This window comes from Physeter macrocephalus, chromosome 6 (assembly GCF_002837175.3).
Source record: "Physeter macrocephalus isolate SW-GA chromosome 6, ASM283717v5, whole genome shotgun sequence".
NCBI classification, from domain to species: domain Eukaryota; kingdom Metazoa; phylum Chordata; class Mammalia; order Artiodactyla; family Physeteridae; genus Physeter; species Physeter macrocephalus.
The window spans coordinates 79,901,798-79,917,739 of NC_041219.1; positions in this window are offsets into that span (position 1 = coordinate 79,901,798).

A 15,942-nucleotide genomic window follows, 5' to 3' on the forward strand; every position below is an offset into this window, starting at 1 on the left:
TCACAAAGCAGAAAAGTGTCACTTTGCTAATAACCAACTTGCCTCTGTCTTTTATTACTAAATGCTTTCTGTGAAGCTTCCACAACTCAAATAGGACCCAAACTGGCTAAGTACCATAAACAGTATGTGCAGCTTTTTTTTTAATTCCGAAATAGAAGGGAACGTGATAATAAATGGAACAAAGATATTCTGAGTCAAACATAAGAAATTGCATACACTCTTCCATTACTCGGTTTTTGTGTCAAAAGTACCTCTTTAAATACTCACTATTCATATTTCTAGTAAAAGACATAGTATTTGTTAAACTCTGACTTGAATGAATGTGAATGGCAGGAAAGGGAGCTTTGTCATCAATATCTTTCCTTCTGGTATAATTTTCTCATTATATTGTAAAATTAAGTCTAAGATTATAAGTGACTTTTCTGGCATTTTAAAATGCTTGGACAGCATTGGTACTATTTTTTTGGGCCTCTCACTGCTGTGGCCTCTCCCGTTGTGGAGCACAGGCTCTGGACATGCAGGCTCAGCGGCCATGGCTCACGGGCCCAGCCGCTCCGCGGCATGTGGGATCCTCCCGGACCCGGGCACGAACCCGTATCCCCTGCATCGGCAGGCGGACTCTCAACCACTGCGCCACCAGGGAAGCCCTGTTGGTCGCTTTAACATAACCTGACTTATCCTGACTGATGCATGCACCAAATATGGTGTTGGGAAGAGTGATGACCCCAATTTAAAGTAGGAACCTGGAAGGACGTTCTGTTATTGAAAACACTTTCCTGTGCCTGGTATATTACTCGGTCTTCCTAAAATTATTATGTGTTTGGTATTAGCATCCATATTTTACAAAGAGGTTAAGGTCTTGTTAAGAAACCACGCAGCTAGGAACAGGATTCAAGTAAGATCTCTTTGCATAAACGTCTAGGTATAATTAGCTAACTGACTGGTGATGCCAAGAGACAAGTTATGAAAAAGTTCAAACCTCTTAGACATCCAGGAGTTCTAAAACGGGAAGGCTACTCAGATTGAGTTAAAACTCTATTTCTTAAAAAAATTCCTCTATTGACATCTATTGATGCCAAGGAGGCATCTAGAACTGAAATCAGCCAGTCAGGAAGCAACACAGTAAATGAAATAATTCCAAGAGGAAAAGTTAAAAAAAAGAAAGCTTCAATAGGTAATTCAAAATAAAATCTTCCCCTTCCTTCATAACAACCACTTCAAATTCTTCCCCAAGTTAGGGCAGCAATCTAACAAGATTCATAGATTTGAAGACAAGGGGACAGGAATAAGCAACACTTGATGAGGACATTCAGTCATGCCAACCTTTTTGTTGAAATCCTGTAGCAGCAAATCAATTCACTTACTGAGTAATCATTAGACATTAGCTGAGCATTCACTAACTGCTACTAAGAGAAAAGGACTGACATTAAAAGACAATGCTGACTAAACTTTTAAAAAACAAAGAGGGGAGAGAAAAAAATTTTAATAATGATAGTACAATAAGAAATTAGACTTTCCAATGTTTGATTAATACCAGATGGAATATAGAGAGACATGATATAGGATAGTTTATATTGTACAGATTAGTTCTCTATTGCAAGGACCTAGACAGAAGGAATGAAGCCAAAATATTCACAGGGGACCATTATAACCAAATAAGTATACAGCTGAATTTTAAGAAATAGCACTGGAAGCACTAGGAGAGAAGGATATGAAAGAAGTAAAAGCTATTCTGGCAACGGGAAAATTCAGAAGCTTTAGGTACTTCTATTTTAAGTTCATGTTACAGTGGGGGTGAAATTGATGCCCTTGTACACTTGCTTCATTTGATCAGAACAGTGTGGTTTTTTAATTTAAATCTGAATGATGTTAAGGAAGACACAGACTTCCTTATCTAAATACAATTTCCCCCACTTCCTACTGTTCTGTACCTTGAATAAATGTTACATGTCTGGCCTCTGAAGGCATTTCCCTGCTTTACAAAAAATTAAAAACACATTTTATTAAAACAGAATCTTAAATCAGAATGTTACCATCAGAATGGTAGCTACGGGGCGCAGGGTGTTTGGGTGAAGCAGAAGAAAGAGGAGAAAGGGAAACAAAATGAATAGCAAGAGATGAGTAAGTATATCTTGACGCTGGTATGTTCTGTGCTTCAGATTTATTAAAACCTCCCAAAAAAAAGAACTCTCATAATGTTGGATGTTTATTTAAATGCTTCAGAAAAGACTACGTTGAGAACTTCAAATGTCAGAGGGAAAGTGGAATATAGGTTTTCTTTTAATGTTGGGTTGCTTTTAATTAAAAGTAAATCTTCTAAAAGCCTTTAATTTTTAGTTAAAAGTAAAATTTCTAAAAGCCTTTAATGTTTTGCTCAGCACTACATGCACAAGATGAAGGACTGAAAGTAGTCCCTTGAAATTGCTTATCTTGGGAGGGTGGACTCCTCCTTCAATGGGAGTGTGTGGGAGGAGTTTCAGAAATATTTCAGAGTCATTTGCAAGCTACACAAGACCTTGTAATATTGTCTCTCTTTCTACAGTTCCTCAGAAATTCTGCTACGCCTCCTCATTTTTCCTTTCCATGGAAATCACTGTCCTAAAGCAATTGCTACTAATGGGTAAATGTCAGGTGTCTTGTTGGTGTCTCTGGGGTGGAGAAAAGCGGATAACTATTGGTTATGCGATCTCATAAAATGTATTAGAATTTCTAAAACACTTCTAAAAGGGAAGTCATTCTGTGGTTCTTCACAGGAAACACTTGGAGAGTGCAACTTCATTTATACGAGTTTACACTTTCCATTCCTTTAGTTAGACATCTTAAGATGGAATTGTTTTAAAATTTTATTTTTGGAGAGAATTCAATTTCTTATTTGCAACAAGAACATTAATACTCTCAGATATCTGGATGAAAATGCAAAGAAGGATGGGGGACCAGATTGGAGGCTTAATAGGTCATTTTCTTACCTGACACATTCACAGCGCTTTTGTACAACTCTTTATGTGAAGCTCAAAAGGATGTTTTTTGAGATACATTTAAAGCAACAAGTTGAGCAAAGTGCATTAATACTATCTCATATGTTGAAAAGTAATGATGCATGCAGAAGTACTTGAAATATCAACTGATGTATTTTTTTATTCTCAGTAAATCCTAGCTCTTCCCAGTTGCCCAGCAGCTCTGCTCTGATTGTGGAAGCCATCATTCATTGCTCTGTGCGTGTATGGGAAAGGGAATAAGGGAAGCAAAGAGAGAGGAGGTGCAATTTCTAACCTGAAATAAAACAGTCATTGTTCAGCTGTGAACTTTAAAAGAGAGCTAGGTCTATAGCAGATAAATAGTACAAAATCCAAAGACTGTTTGACTTGCAAATGCCAGAATCTTGAAAAAGAAGAGGTTTTTAGGTATTCTAAAACCTGTGTTTGTGTTTTAAGAGTAAAACCTGGTTGATGTAAGGAATAGAGCTTATCATGCCTGGGATCACAGAATGGAAAAAGGATTCTGACTGTAAAACTGAAGAAGAATCTTCCCACCTGATAAAGATCCTTTCTAGAGAGCAGGGAGGAGTTTGGAGAGGATTCCGAGAAAAGATCAAGAAAGTGAGATCTTAGTGTGGGCCCCTCCTTTTTGCCCAACACATTTTATGTTTGAAACCACAGGGAGGAGGAAATGAAACTCCTGGGTATATTTGGAAATACAAAGTAGATGAGGGTTGTATCTCATTTTCAGGTTGGAATTCTGGAGGAAAAGTCTTTGTAAAGTGTCACTAGACATACCCAGGGTGGAAGCAAGAGCATATCTATGAAATTAAGTATGTTTAAGCAAAGAGGATCTGAGATGGCCCACCATACTTAACTCCCTATGAACACAGAGGAGATTTTTTAAAGTTCTTGTGTACCCAAGGAGAAAAGAAGTAGCTGAGGACTTGCAGAAGGAGGCCAGATAGCCAGTCTTCATGATGAAGGGTGGGGAGCTCCAAAGTAGAGACTTAAGCTTAGCCAGTCAAGCTGAGGACAAATGGTCTATCTGAGTAAGTCTAGGGGGATGAGCAGTGTCAGCAAGAGAGGAGAGGGACAAAAGCAGAAGGAAACACTGAGTGCTCCTCCCTTACTCCAACCCGGAGCCAAGACCATGCCTTGCCTGTGACAGAAGAACAGAAGACCAGCTAGAAAAGCTATGGACCTCAGCATGGGATGTAGCAAAAGACTGAGTCATATCCCCAAGACCACACAGGGCTGCTAAAACATAAATTCTTAAAAGATAAAATCACGAGTCTCATGCAAATCTAAAATGAACATGTGCTAAAGTTTTGTTCAACTTGTTAATTAAGAAGGAAACTGATGAGATGTTGAGATCTGTTCAAGGGAGAATTTGAAGAAATTATGTAAGCAGTCAGGTATGCTGAACTGAATCTGCTAATAGATACAAGCTTATGATTATCCTATAGGACCATAAAATGCAATGATTGGAATTGTCTTTTCTATAGGGCAGAAATCAACTGCATTTCTATTGGACCAAATTCATTTGCATCGCTCTAGGCAAGAATCACTTGCATTACTATCAGTTACCTTCTAAGAGTTGTAAAATAGGCTAGTTAATAGAAAGTTAATTTCTTCTTATTATTTAGTTTTAATATTTTAGTATCAAAATCTTTTCCAGGAAAAAAATTGAATGCACATATTATAAAACTTGGCTTAAAAATACTGAGGGAGCACTGTGACAGAGAAAACTTAATGCAATATAAAATGCAAATGGTATTCTATACCATACATTGTTCTGTGACTCACATCAAATGATATATTTTTAATCCTATAAAATACAAGGTAAAAACTGGTAAGAGGTCACATATAATTGGTCTCTTTTTAAGTGATATTACAGTTAACTTGATTAATTTTTTGCTACTGCCAGTAAGTATAGTACTTCAAGCTAACTCACAAAATTATAATTAATAAAAATATTTTTTACATTTGCATAGTGAAAACATAAATATTCTCATATGTATGTATTGGTTCAATTGTTAAATTTGAAAATTATGATATGTTAAGCCATATTGGGAATAAATATATCCTTTGTCCTTCTCTTGTTCATAGACAATTATATGTCAAAATATTTATTATATTTACTATTTTGGACTCTCCAATTGTAGTTTAAATCAGATTTTTTTCAATGACTAAGATGTTTCTGTTACCCAAAGTGTATTTTCCTCTAAGCCACATCACTGAGCATACACATTATATTTCAAGTATTAGAACATCAATTTGCTTGATTAAAAAAAAGTAATAAAACCAAAAAATATTTTTAAGTACTAGTTTTATTTTCTAATGATTATTGTGTACTGGAATATACCCTTATTACTAAAACTAACTGCCAAATCCAGGATATCTTCCCGAGGTTGTATTTTGGAGTTTTGTGAAGACAATATGAGATTTATGATAAGGTTTAAATTGTATAAGATGTTGTGTGGACCATTTCTAGAGTTGCCTGGCTTACTTAGCCAATGTTTCTTTCCAATGAAAGTTCCAGTCAAATCAGAAGGATCTAGAAGGTGAAGCCTGAATTTGCTCACATGGAGCATAAAAAACCAGTTTTTAATTTGTCAACAATTGTTAAGAGATGAAAGGAAAACATCTCTTTCAAAGCCATGAAGCAGACTCTCAAGGGATCTTCAGATAGTCAAGAGTTGCCACTGAAATTCAAAAGCTTCTTGCTCCTTCAGCCGTGTCCAATCACGTGGACAAAGGGACTCTGTGACAGTCATGGCAAGAATATGGCAAAAGAAAAAATGTTTCCTACCTAGACCAGGCTCTCCATTGTCAGGCAGACAGCAAACATGGAGAGAGTTCTATATCAGAAGCAAGTTAGTAGAGAGAATAAGAACACAGTCTTAGGAGAAAGAAAACCCCAAAAATGAAATCCGAACAAGGCTAATACTGGTTCTGTGTTCTTGGGTAATTTAGTGAACCTCTCTGAGACGACCACTTCATTTGTAAAATGGCGGTTAATCCATCTCATTGCATTTGTGAGGATCAAATAAGATATAATGTATGCAAAACCCTCGTTACAGCTCTTGCTACTCATGGTCAATAAACACCATGTATTTGTATTGTGTAATTTATAACAGCTCAAAGAACAGAAGTAAAAGTAAAATTTCTCACTCAAGCAGCTCCTGTGTCATAATTCAACACTCCTAGATTCTATTTATAAGTTATTTGAAAAACAACTGTCCTATAAAAAAGACATATCTGTCCCTATAGGAATGGCCTACTGGAGAACAATCCCCTCATTCTTCAACAGTTCCAGATACAGCTAGTCATCTCAACTGCCAAACCCAGCTTTCAAGTTCTCCACATACAATATCACCACCACAGACCTAATTTTTATTATCAACCAATAAAGATTAAGTGATCATCCAAAGGGTACCAGAAACCTAAGCATACACCATATACACAAATAGGACAGCTCTAAGTACAAGGTAAATATATATCATTTACCAGGGAATTTATGTAGAACCAAAAGCAAGGAGGTACTAATGGATGAGCTGGATAGTTGTGTCACTGTTCTCTGGTATTGATCAAAATAAGAATGCCCAGCCATTGACCTTGGTATGAAGCATCAGGTGTGAAAGCTCAGCCCAAATAATGCTGTTTAAATTATGGCATCATCTGGGCTTGGCATGGCAAACAGGAAGTATTTTGTGTGCCATCTCCATGCAATTTAGAGTGACTTCCTGAATGCTGTGTTGAGTCAGATACACTGGTTGGGTCTGAAGTCAGCTGGAAAGAATATAGGGATCTAATAGCAGTGTGTGCTTTGGGCACAGGATGAGGGCATGGCATCCTGTGTGTCTCCTATTTGGCGCCTGGGATGTAGCCATATTTGGAAGGAGGATATACTATAAATTTTCTGGATCAAGTCATCTGCAATAATAACTGACAGGTAGAAAACACCCTCACCCAGGAGGTGGCTCAAGTGAAGTACTGTTTCACAGAACTGGGTGAGAAAGTAAATCAGCTTGTGCAATGGCAAACCAGGTCTCACCAAGGTGCATGAACACTGGTTCCACTGAGTCTCTCATAGAATATACGACAAAAAAATTAGAAGAATTATCATCATGGCTTAAGCTCTGAAGGTTGATCAATTCATTTTTCAGAAATCCAAAAATTACCCCAAATAATGTTCTGTAGTTCCTCAATTAGAAAACAAACATAGAAAACAAACAAACAAACAAACATAGGCTTGAAGAAATTAAACTTTAGCTTCTCCTGATGTTTAAGAGAAATTTCTCAGAAGAACCAAAACTTACAAAAGAACAAAACAGCTACCTTTTCTAACAGTTCTAACAATTTAAGTGAGCCTAAGCTATCTATGAAGGCCCCAGTCTTATGAAAATCTCTTTCTAGAAGAAGAGCTAACACTACTTCTTTAATTATGTTATGGGTAGTCACATCACTAGTTGCAAGAGTAGCTGGACAAATTTTCATCAAAAACTGAACATACGTTTGGGATTGTATGACTTGATCCAGTACCTCTGGGCACACTCAAAATTCAGTCACCCAGGAGAGACAAAAGAAAGGCACGCTGCCACCAAAAAAAATAAAACTAAGAAATAATGAGTCTCATGGGCCTGCCAAATAAAAAACAAAATAAAGAAAAACAAAGCATATTGTGTAAAATGATGCATGCACACGTACACACACACACACACACACACACACAATTTCAATATGAGGAGCCCCAAACTGAAAGCCACATGAAAAATAAGAAATTTGTCTAATAAACTTAATGTTCAAGAGAAGGGAATTTCCAAAATGCAGCAGCTGATTGGCAAAGGAACCACTTTTCATAAGATCATTTCTAAATATCTGTGTTCCAGTGTGAGCAACAGCAGGCATTTATTTATTTAATAATGGTTAGAGAGTCTTTTGATCAAGTCAGCTGGTCATCATAAGGAAGAATAGCTGCTCCACATTCCAGAATGCTGCTAGAAAGGGGATGCAAACCTAATTAGAAACAAACCTCTTTGAGTCAGACAATTTGTTTTTGTAAATTTTTTAATTGAATTAAGTTGACATACAATAGTATGTTAGTTTCAGGTGTGCAATGCAGTGATTTGACATTTAAATACATTACAAAATGATCACTATAATATCAATATGTCTAGTAACCAACTGCCATCATACAAAATAATTAAAGTATTATTGACTATATTCCTTATGCTGTATATTACATCCCATGATTATTTATTTCATCACTGGAAGTTTGTACCTTTTAATCCCCTTCACTTATTTTGTCCAACCCCCAATCCCCCTCCCCTCTGGCAACCACCAGTTTGCTCTCTGGATCTGTAAGTCTGTAGAAGCTTGTTTTGTTTGTTTGTTTGCTTTGTTTTTTAGATTCCACATATAAGTCAGATCATACAGTATTTGTCTTTCTTTGTCTGACTTCCTTCAGTTAGCATAATACTCTCTAGGTCCATCCATGGTGTCACGATGGCAAGACTTCATTTTTTTATGGGTGAGTAATATTCTATTGCGTGTATATACCACATTTTCTTTATCCATTCATCTGTTCATGTGCACTTAGGTTTCTTTCCATATCTTGCTATTGTAAATAATGCTGCAATAAACATACTAGGGGCACATCTTTTCAAATTAGTGTTTCTGCTTTCTTCAGGTAAATACCCAGAAGTGGAATTGCTGGATCATATGGTAGTTCTATTTTTAATTTTTTAAGGAATCTCCATACAGTTTTCCACAGTAGCTGCCATTTACATCCCCATTGACAGTGCACAAGGGTTCCCTTTACTCACATCCTCACCAACGCTTGCTATTTGTTGTGAGTCAGACCAGCTTAAAAGGAAGTAATGGAACCCTAGCTTCTGATCATCTACTATGCCTTGTTCTGTGAATATCTGTCAAGAGGTTCAACAACAATTCGTTTCCCACAAATGTCTGGAAATGATGCATGAGGGCTCCCTTCTGATATAGAACGTCCAAACTATCTTCCCTTCCTGCACGTAGCATGTTATTGACAAGTTTGTCCAAAATCCAAAGGACTCTTCATAAAAAAACTGATGGGGCAATATTAGAAAAACCTAATATGACAGAATGTATTTTCCAAAGTTGACTTGATGGGTTTGTAATCTAGCAGAAGGGATACACGATTTCTGAGATGAGTTCATAAAAGGCAATGTAGTTACTGTTTGATTCTCTTGGAACATTTCATTCTTGGAGTCAAGCCGCCATGTTTGGTGAGTGGGGCTTCAGATAATTCCACTCCATAGTTGTCAATGTCCTCCAGCATTTGAGTTTTCCCAGCTGAGACCCCAACACTGTAGAGCAGAGACAAGCCATCTTTGTTTGTCCTTCACAGTTTCCTGAACAAAAAAATCTGTAAACATAATGAAATGATTGTTTTCCTACAACACTAAGCCTAGGGTGGTTTGTTTTATAGCAATAGTAACCAGGACAGATTTGGGTACCCGGAAGATGGAGTGCTGGTTTGGGACCGAGCATCAGGTAGAGGCTAGAAGAGCCCAGGAGACTGTTAATGGAAGCCTAATGTGCCTCAATGGACTGTCAGTGAGGGATTAAAGGAAAGTCAGGAAAATACTATTGGCAGCTGGAGAAAAGGGGATCCTTAATGAAGTAGCAGAAAGTTTGGAAACACTGGTACCTGAGGTAACACAGGACATTTTCCTAATAAACTTAATGATCTAAGCTAAGAGAATTTCTAGGCAGAATATTGAAAGTGAAACCAGACTCCTTCTCACTGCCTATATTAAAATGTGATGAGAGATGAACTAAAGAATAAACTGTTAAATATGAAGGAGCCAAAACTTTCTGGGTTCAAAATTGAAACAGTTTCTCTTCCTCAGCCTCTCAAAGCTTTAAATTGTTCTCAAATTAAGGAAAGGCATTAGAAGGGTAGGATTCTAAGGTTTTTGTTAAGACTTCAGAAAGACTTAAGGTAGTCTGAAACCCTTTCAAACACAGTCCTTTTTTTTTTTTTTTTTTTAATAAATCCTACTTGATGCTTTTCTCCTATTTCCCACCCTGTTTTAAATTTATTTTTTTCTGGCTGTTTTGGGTCTTCGTTTCTGTGTGAGGGCTTTCTCTAGTTGTGGCAAGCGGGGGCCACTCTTCATTGCGGTGCACCGGCCTCTCACTATCGCGGCCTCTCTTGTTGCGGAGCACAGGCTCCAGACGCGCAGGCTCAGTAATTGTGGCTCACGGGCCCAGTTGCTCCGCGGCATGTGGGATCTTCCCAGACCAGGGCTCGAACTCGTGTCCCCTGCATTGGTAGGCGGATTCTCAACCACTGCGCCACCAGGGAAGCCCCAAACACAGTCCTTTTAACTGTCTTAATTGTGTACCTCAGGTCCTTTCCTTTAAGCAATAGGAATCTAAGAATCTTAAGAGCATTACGGGAATGAAGAGCTTATCCCAGAGAAATCTGTGGTGGTAACATTTATCTATAGGAGTAGATTATAAATTAAGATATAGCAAGTTCATAACCTTTTTAAAGGAACTGCATCAACTTAGGTTAAAAGGGACAGATTAGGGACTTCCCTCGTGGTCCAGTGGTTAAGAATCCTCCTTCCAATGCAGGGGATGCAGGTTCGATCCCTGGTCAGGTAACTAAGATCCCACATGCTACGGGGCAACTAAGCCTGTGCGCTGCAACTACTGAGCCCGCATGCCACAGCTACAGAGCCCACGTGCTCTGGAGCCCACGTGCTGCAATGAAGAGCCCATGCGCAGCAATGAAAGATCCCGTGTGCCACAACTAAGGCCCAATGCAGCCAAAAATAAATAAATAAATAAATTTTTTAAAAAATAATAATAATAAATAAAAGGGACAGATGATACAAAATGAGGGGAAGTCTCTGGATCTCTAAACTATCATGGGCAGTAAGAAAACTATCCATGTACAAATACAGTCTCCTTTTTATGAAGAGGAAGAGTGACTCAAAGTACAGAAATAAGTTCCCAGAGAACGGAGTCTAGAGCCCGGGAGAATAACTCCTGGCAAGCAGAACTGAACCGTAATCAAGGAACTGGCCACATGCATCTGGCTGAATTTCAGAATTGCCATGGCCCAGTGACCTCTGTGTGCCTCCTGTTTTCCCTCTTTTAGTACAGAACGTCTATGGCCTCTACCACCATAGCGCATTTGAGGAGTGTGCGGGGCCGGTGGGGGTGGGGGAGCGTGGAGATTCAGATAACTTATCTCTTTAGTTCAACAGTCTTTAGGTCAAGTGGATCCATAAATCAAGGAGTTGCACCCAAGGAACCAATCTAAAGAGACTCACTTACACTGTCCCCTGGGGGTGAGCAGCCACAGTTGGGATGAAAGTGACGCCTGCAGTGAGCACAGCTACAGCGAGTCAGGTATCAGCGGCTCATCCTTTGCGGAGCTGGACCTGGAGGGTGAGGGACACCTGGGGGGCCAAGGCTGAGCCCTGAGGCTGAGCCCCTGGCGGCTGACACGTGGTCCCTGGAGCCCAGTACCCCTGAGAAGGGCGAGGAGTAACCTGCAGCCTACACCTTCCTTCGGTGCAGCTGCTAAGGAACTGCGCAGAATCTTCATCCCTCCTCCACCTCCCGGCTCAGGCTGGGGCCAGGGGTCTCAGGGGGATCTGACTCTACCGCCCTGGGCCTCTGGCTAAGCCTTCTCTTCACTGCCCTCTCGGCTCCCAGGGCCAGAGGAGCCGGGACTGTTGTCTGCACCCAGCCCCTGGGGCACCAGCCGCCAGGGCTGCCACCCCGGTTACATCTTTTTTCAGATTCATGTTGGAGCTTCCAGGACCCAGAATAAAGCAAACGATTTTCTTTGTTTCAAAAAAAGAAATAGATATAGATGACAAATAGATTTTGATCTGATGCCATAGTGGGATGAGACCTGGGGTTTGTGGGGAGGAGATAAGTATATTTAAATGTGAGAGGGGTGTAGCATATTAATATGTTCCAAAGATGGCAGCGACAATATCTCCAATCCCCCGTGCTAATCTTTGATACTCCTTCTACCCAGAGATGAGACCTATGCTCCCTCCTCTTGATTCTGACTAAGGCATAAGAGATATAATGAGACTTTTGCAGCTAGGTCAGAAAAGGCAAAAAGCAAGTGAGACACTTGCTTTTTAAATCCCAACAGACCACATGGAGACGCCATGGATAGAACAGCCAAGAGCTCCACTGAGGTCCCATCTGAAGTGCATCACCAACCCCAACTATGTGAGTGAGTGAGTGTCTTTTGATGATTCCAGTGCCCAGCCTTAGAGTCTCCTCAGCTGAGATCTCAGACATTGTGGAACAAAGATAAGCCATGCCCACTTTTCCTCTTTGAATTCCTGACCCACAGACTCTGAGAGCAAAATTAAATGGCTGCCAACTTACACCATGAAATTAGATGGTTTGTTATGCATTCATTGTAACTGGAACCCACATTTGCACTAAGTTTAATATGCAATTTGCAAGGGGCAAGCACTCACTGTCCTGGGAATTCTTTTAAACCGGTGGGTATTCTAGAAAATCTAAATAAGGGATTTAAAAATAATAATAATTTTGCATCAATATTTAAAGGGATATGTACAGATATCTAAGATATCTAACAGGAGATCTAAAGGGGAGCTGGGGGGCAGACCTCTCCAGCCTTCCTGTTACTGTCGCTTTCATCACCCTGCTTCCTGCCTGCATTTTTGGACAGAAAGCAAAATTTTAAAAGTTAAAACTAGAGAAAGAAAAATTATTAAAAGAGTAAGATAAAAAGTAAAAGACACATAGGAAATAGTTAAATGTCAAAGGGCTAAAACGTTAAGAAGAATAAGCAGAAGATAATAGCAATAACACTAATGGCCAATAATAGATAAGAGAACTCAGAAATCAATGGAAAGAACAAGTTTTAGAATCAGCTATACCTGGGTTTAATTGTGCTCCATCATTTATAAGTTTCACAATACTAAATATGTCATTGAGTCTTAGTTTCCACAACTGCAAAATGGAAATAATAATGTCTGCTTTTGCAGGGTGATTATGAGAATTAAAAGATACTAAATCTGTCAATGGCACTAACACAGTGTCTGGTACACAGCATCCTATAAATAACATTGGCTGCTATGATAACATACAAAATATGAGCCTTTTCCTCTGCAAGTACCTCCATAGAAAGGGGGAGTCCGAAGTGTTTACCTTGAGTCTCAGACTGCCTGACCATGTGTCAGTTCTAAATCTCAGTTAATAAGCTTATTAAAAATAAGACTGATAATAACTCTTCATAGAAATAGGTCATTTTGCATAAAACCTCACCTACTACACAGGGCTGTTATGAGGATAAAATGTGGAAATGTGTGTGGAAAGTATTTTGTGAATTATGAAATGCTAAGTAAACATCAGGTGTTACTATTCTTCATTCCTAGTAGTCTTTAGACCAGTATTCATACAGCCTATTACTCTTCACAGTTTTTAATTTTCTTTTTAATAGAGAAGCTCTCACACAGAAAGAAAATAATTTTGTGAGATAAAAAGTATGGGAATGGAGCCTGATGCATTGTCCTGTAAATGTAATTTATTTAAACAAATAGTGCTCTTAGCAGATTTCCCCTGGAGATGTCAATGCTAGGTGACAATATTTTTATAATGCTTTACTTCAGGGGAGCCTGAAGCATTGTACCTGAACCTTCAACAAATTAAAACTTTTATCAGAATATCTATTATTAATAAAATATTGTACTTGTTTCCCTTTAGCTCAATTTGTAATTGAATCTCACATAGGAGCAATAGCTACCAAAGCAAGAAGTGTGCGTAATTTTTCTAAAACTGTCAATTATACTGGAAAAAACAGAACTCCAAAGCCCAGGGAAGCTATTGGGAGTCATGACAGATCTTCAAGCAAAATCAAAATATTCTATTTTTGGATAATACACTAATAACTGAAGGATTTTTTGTATTAATCATTTTTCCTTTGAACCTCTCAAAACAATGCTCACAGGGAAAAAAATCACAAACTCACGGACAAAATTGTTAACGAACAGTGTTACCTCCTCGGTGTACATCGTTTCAATCACAATTGACAGAAATTTTAAAAATCTGTATTACATTACAGCACACCATTTTGCTTGCCAGAGAACCAGTTATTTTAGGTATTTCTTAACTAAAAAGAATCAATTTAATAACTAAAAACTTTAATGTCAATAGGCTGAATGATATGCTATCCAAATTTCTTCTAGTATCTGCTCTCTAGCAATGCGATGCTTCTATTTAGAGTGTTGGGTAAGTTGGGAGGGAGGGGGTTCATCCTGCTCAAGGTTTGTGTGAGATGGGTTGCAGCTGGGACTTGATTCCATTTAACAGGGTGTTTGCCTCTTTCCCAGAAATAGAATGCAGAGCCCTCCCAGAGATGAGCCTCACCTGGAATACCTGCTGGGACGCTCAGATTTTGATCTAACCCACTGTTTCCTCAGAGAAACTATGCCCCTGCCTCCCTGCCATTTCCTGCAGTAACCCCTACAGATGCGAAGCAGAAAAGGCACAAGTCTGGTGGACAGATAAAGCTGTATTAGAGACATAGTCCCATCACTTACTAGTTGTTTGATCGTGGGCAAGTCCTTTAACAACAACTGAGCCTCAGTTTTCTCATCTGTTAAAATGGGGATAATGACAATTACCTAAATATTTATGCATGAGGAGAGGGTGAAAAATGAGATATGTTTTAAAGCACAGCAGACCACAGCATATTAGGTCTAGGTACTCAATAAGCACATTTCCTTTGTGTGAATATCTAACAAAGGGGCTTGTTTCCACTGTGAAAATAAACATCCCAAACTGTGTTCAATGGAATCATATGCCCATCTTAAATTTATTCTCACTTTAATTTTACTAAACCTTGGATCTTTTCAAACACTATTGATGCTGTTATATTAAAGTGAATCAGAGTTTAAACAGAACATGAATATCTCTAATTCTATATTTCAGTCTCTTAAAGTCCAAGAATTTTATCATATAGCCCAGTGGTTTTTCAGTCAGAGGTGATTTTGCACCTCAAGGGGAACTTCACTAATGTCTGGAGACAACTTTCGTTGTCACAGCAGACGGAGTTCGTCTGACCTCTAGGCATGATGCCAAACACCTTACAATGCAAAAGACAGCTCCCCAAACAAAGAAGTATTTGGCCCAAAGTATTAATAGTGCCAAGCTGAGAAAATATGCATTTTCATTTATTCACTCGACAAACAATTATTAAACAACCACCGTATGCCAGGCATTGTGCTGGATGCCAAGATAAACCGATAAGGGAGAAATAGTTCCTGAATTCAGAGTCCGAGTAATAGGAAAGACAGTCAACTGAATAAGCAATTAAACATAGAATATGGGAATACGCTTTGATATACGAGAATAAAACGTCTCCACACTCCTAGAAAAACTATCGTCTTATAGCATGGTAACAGATAACCACAGAAGTGGTTATTGTAAACCTTTCCAATTAATCCATGACTCTCAATATAGTCATGGAAACAAGTAAATCCAGAACAAGTTTTTAAACCTATCTAACTGATTAGTGACAACTTACTTCAGTGAACATGGCTCTGAAAGCCAACCAATCAGTGTCAGCCCATGTTTTGAAAGTCAGCAACCAGGAGAACTCAGGCCAGGGAGCTCACTTCTGCGGTTGAAACCAACCCACTACTTCCTCTGTAGCCAACCAAAACACAAAACATACTTCCAAATCCAACGTCAATCGACTCTTGCTTCTGTAACCGACTCAAAGTATACTTCTGCATCCAGTTCAAACCTAACACCCGAAGCTGGAAAAACACTGGAATTCACGCCAAATCTTTAAGAAAAAGCATAGTACCATTGAAAATACACAAATAACTGGAAATCTTTTTTGTTGTTGTTGTACGCGGGCCTCTCACTGTTGTGGCCTCTCCCGTTGCGGAGCACAGGC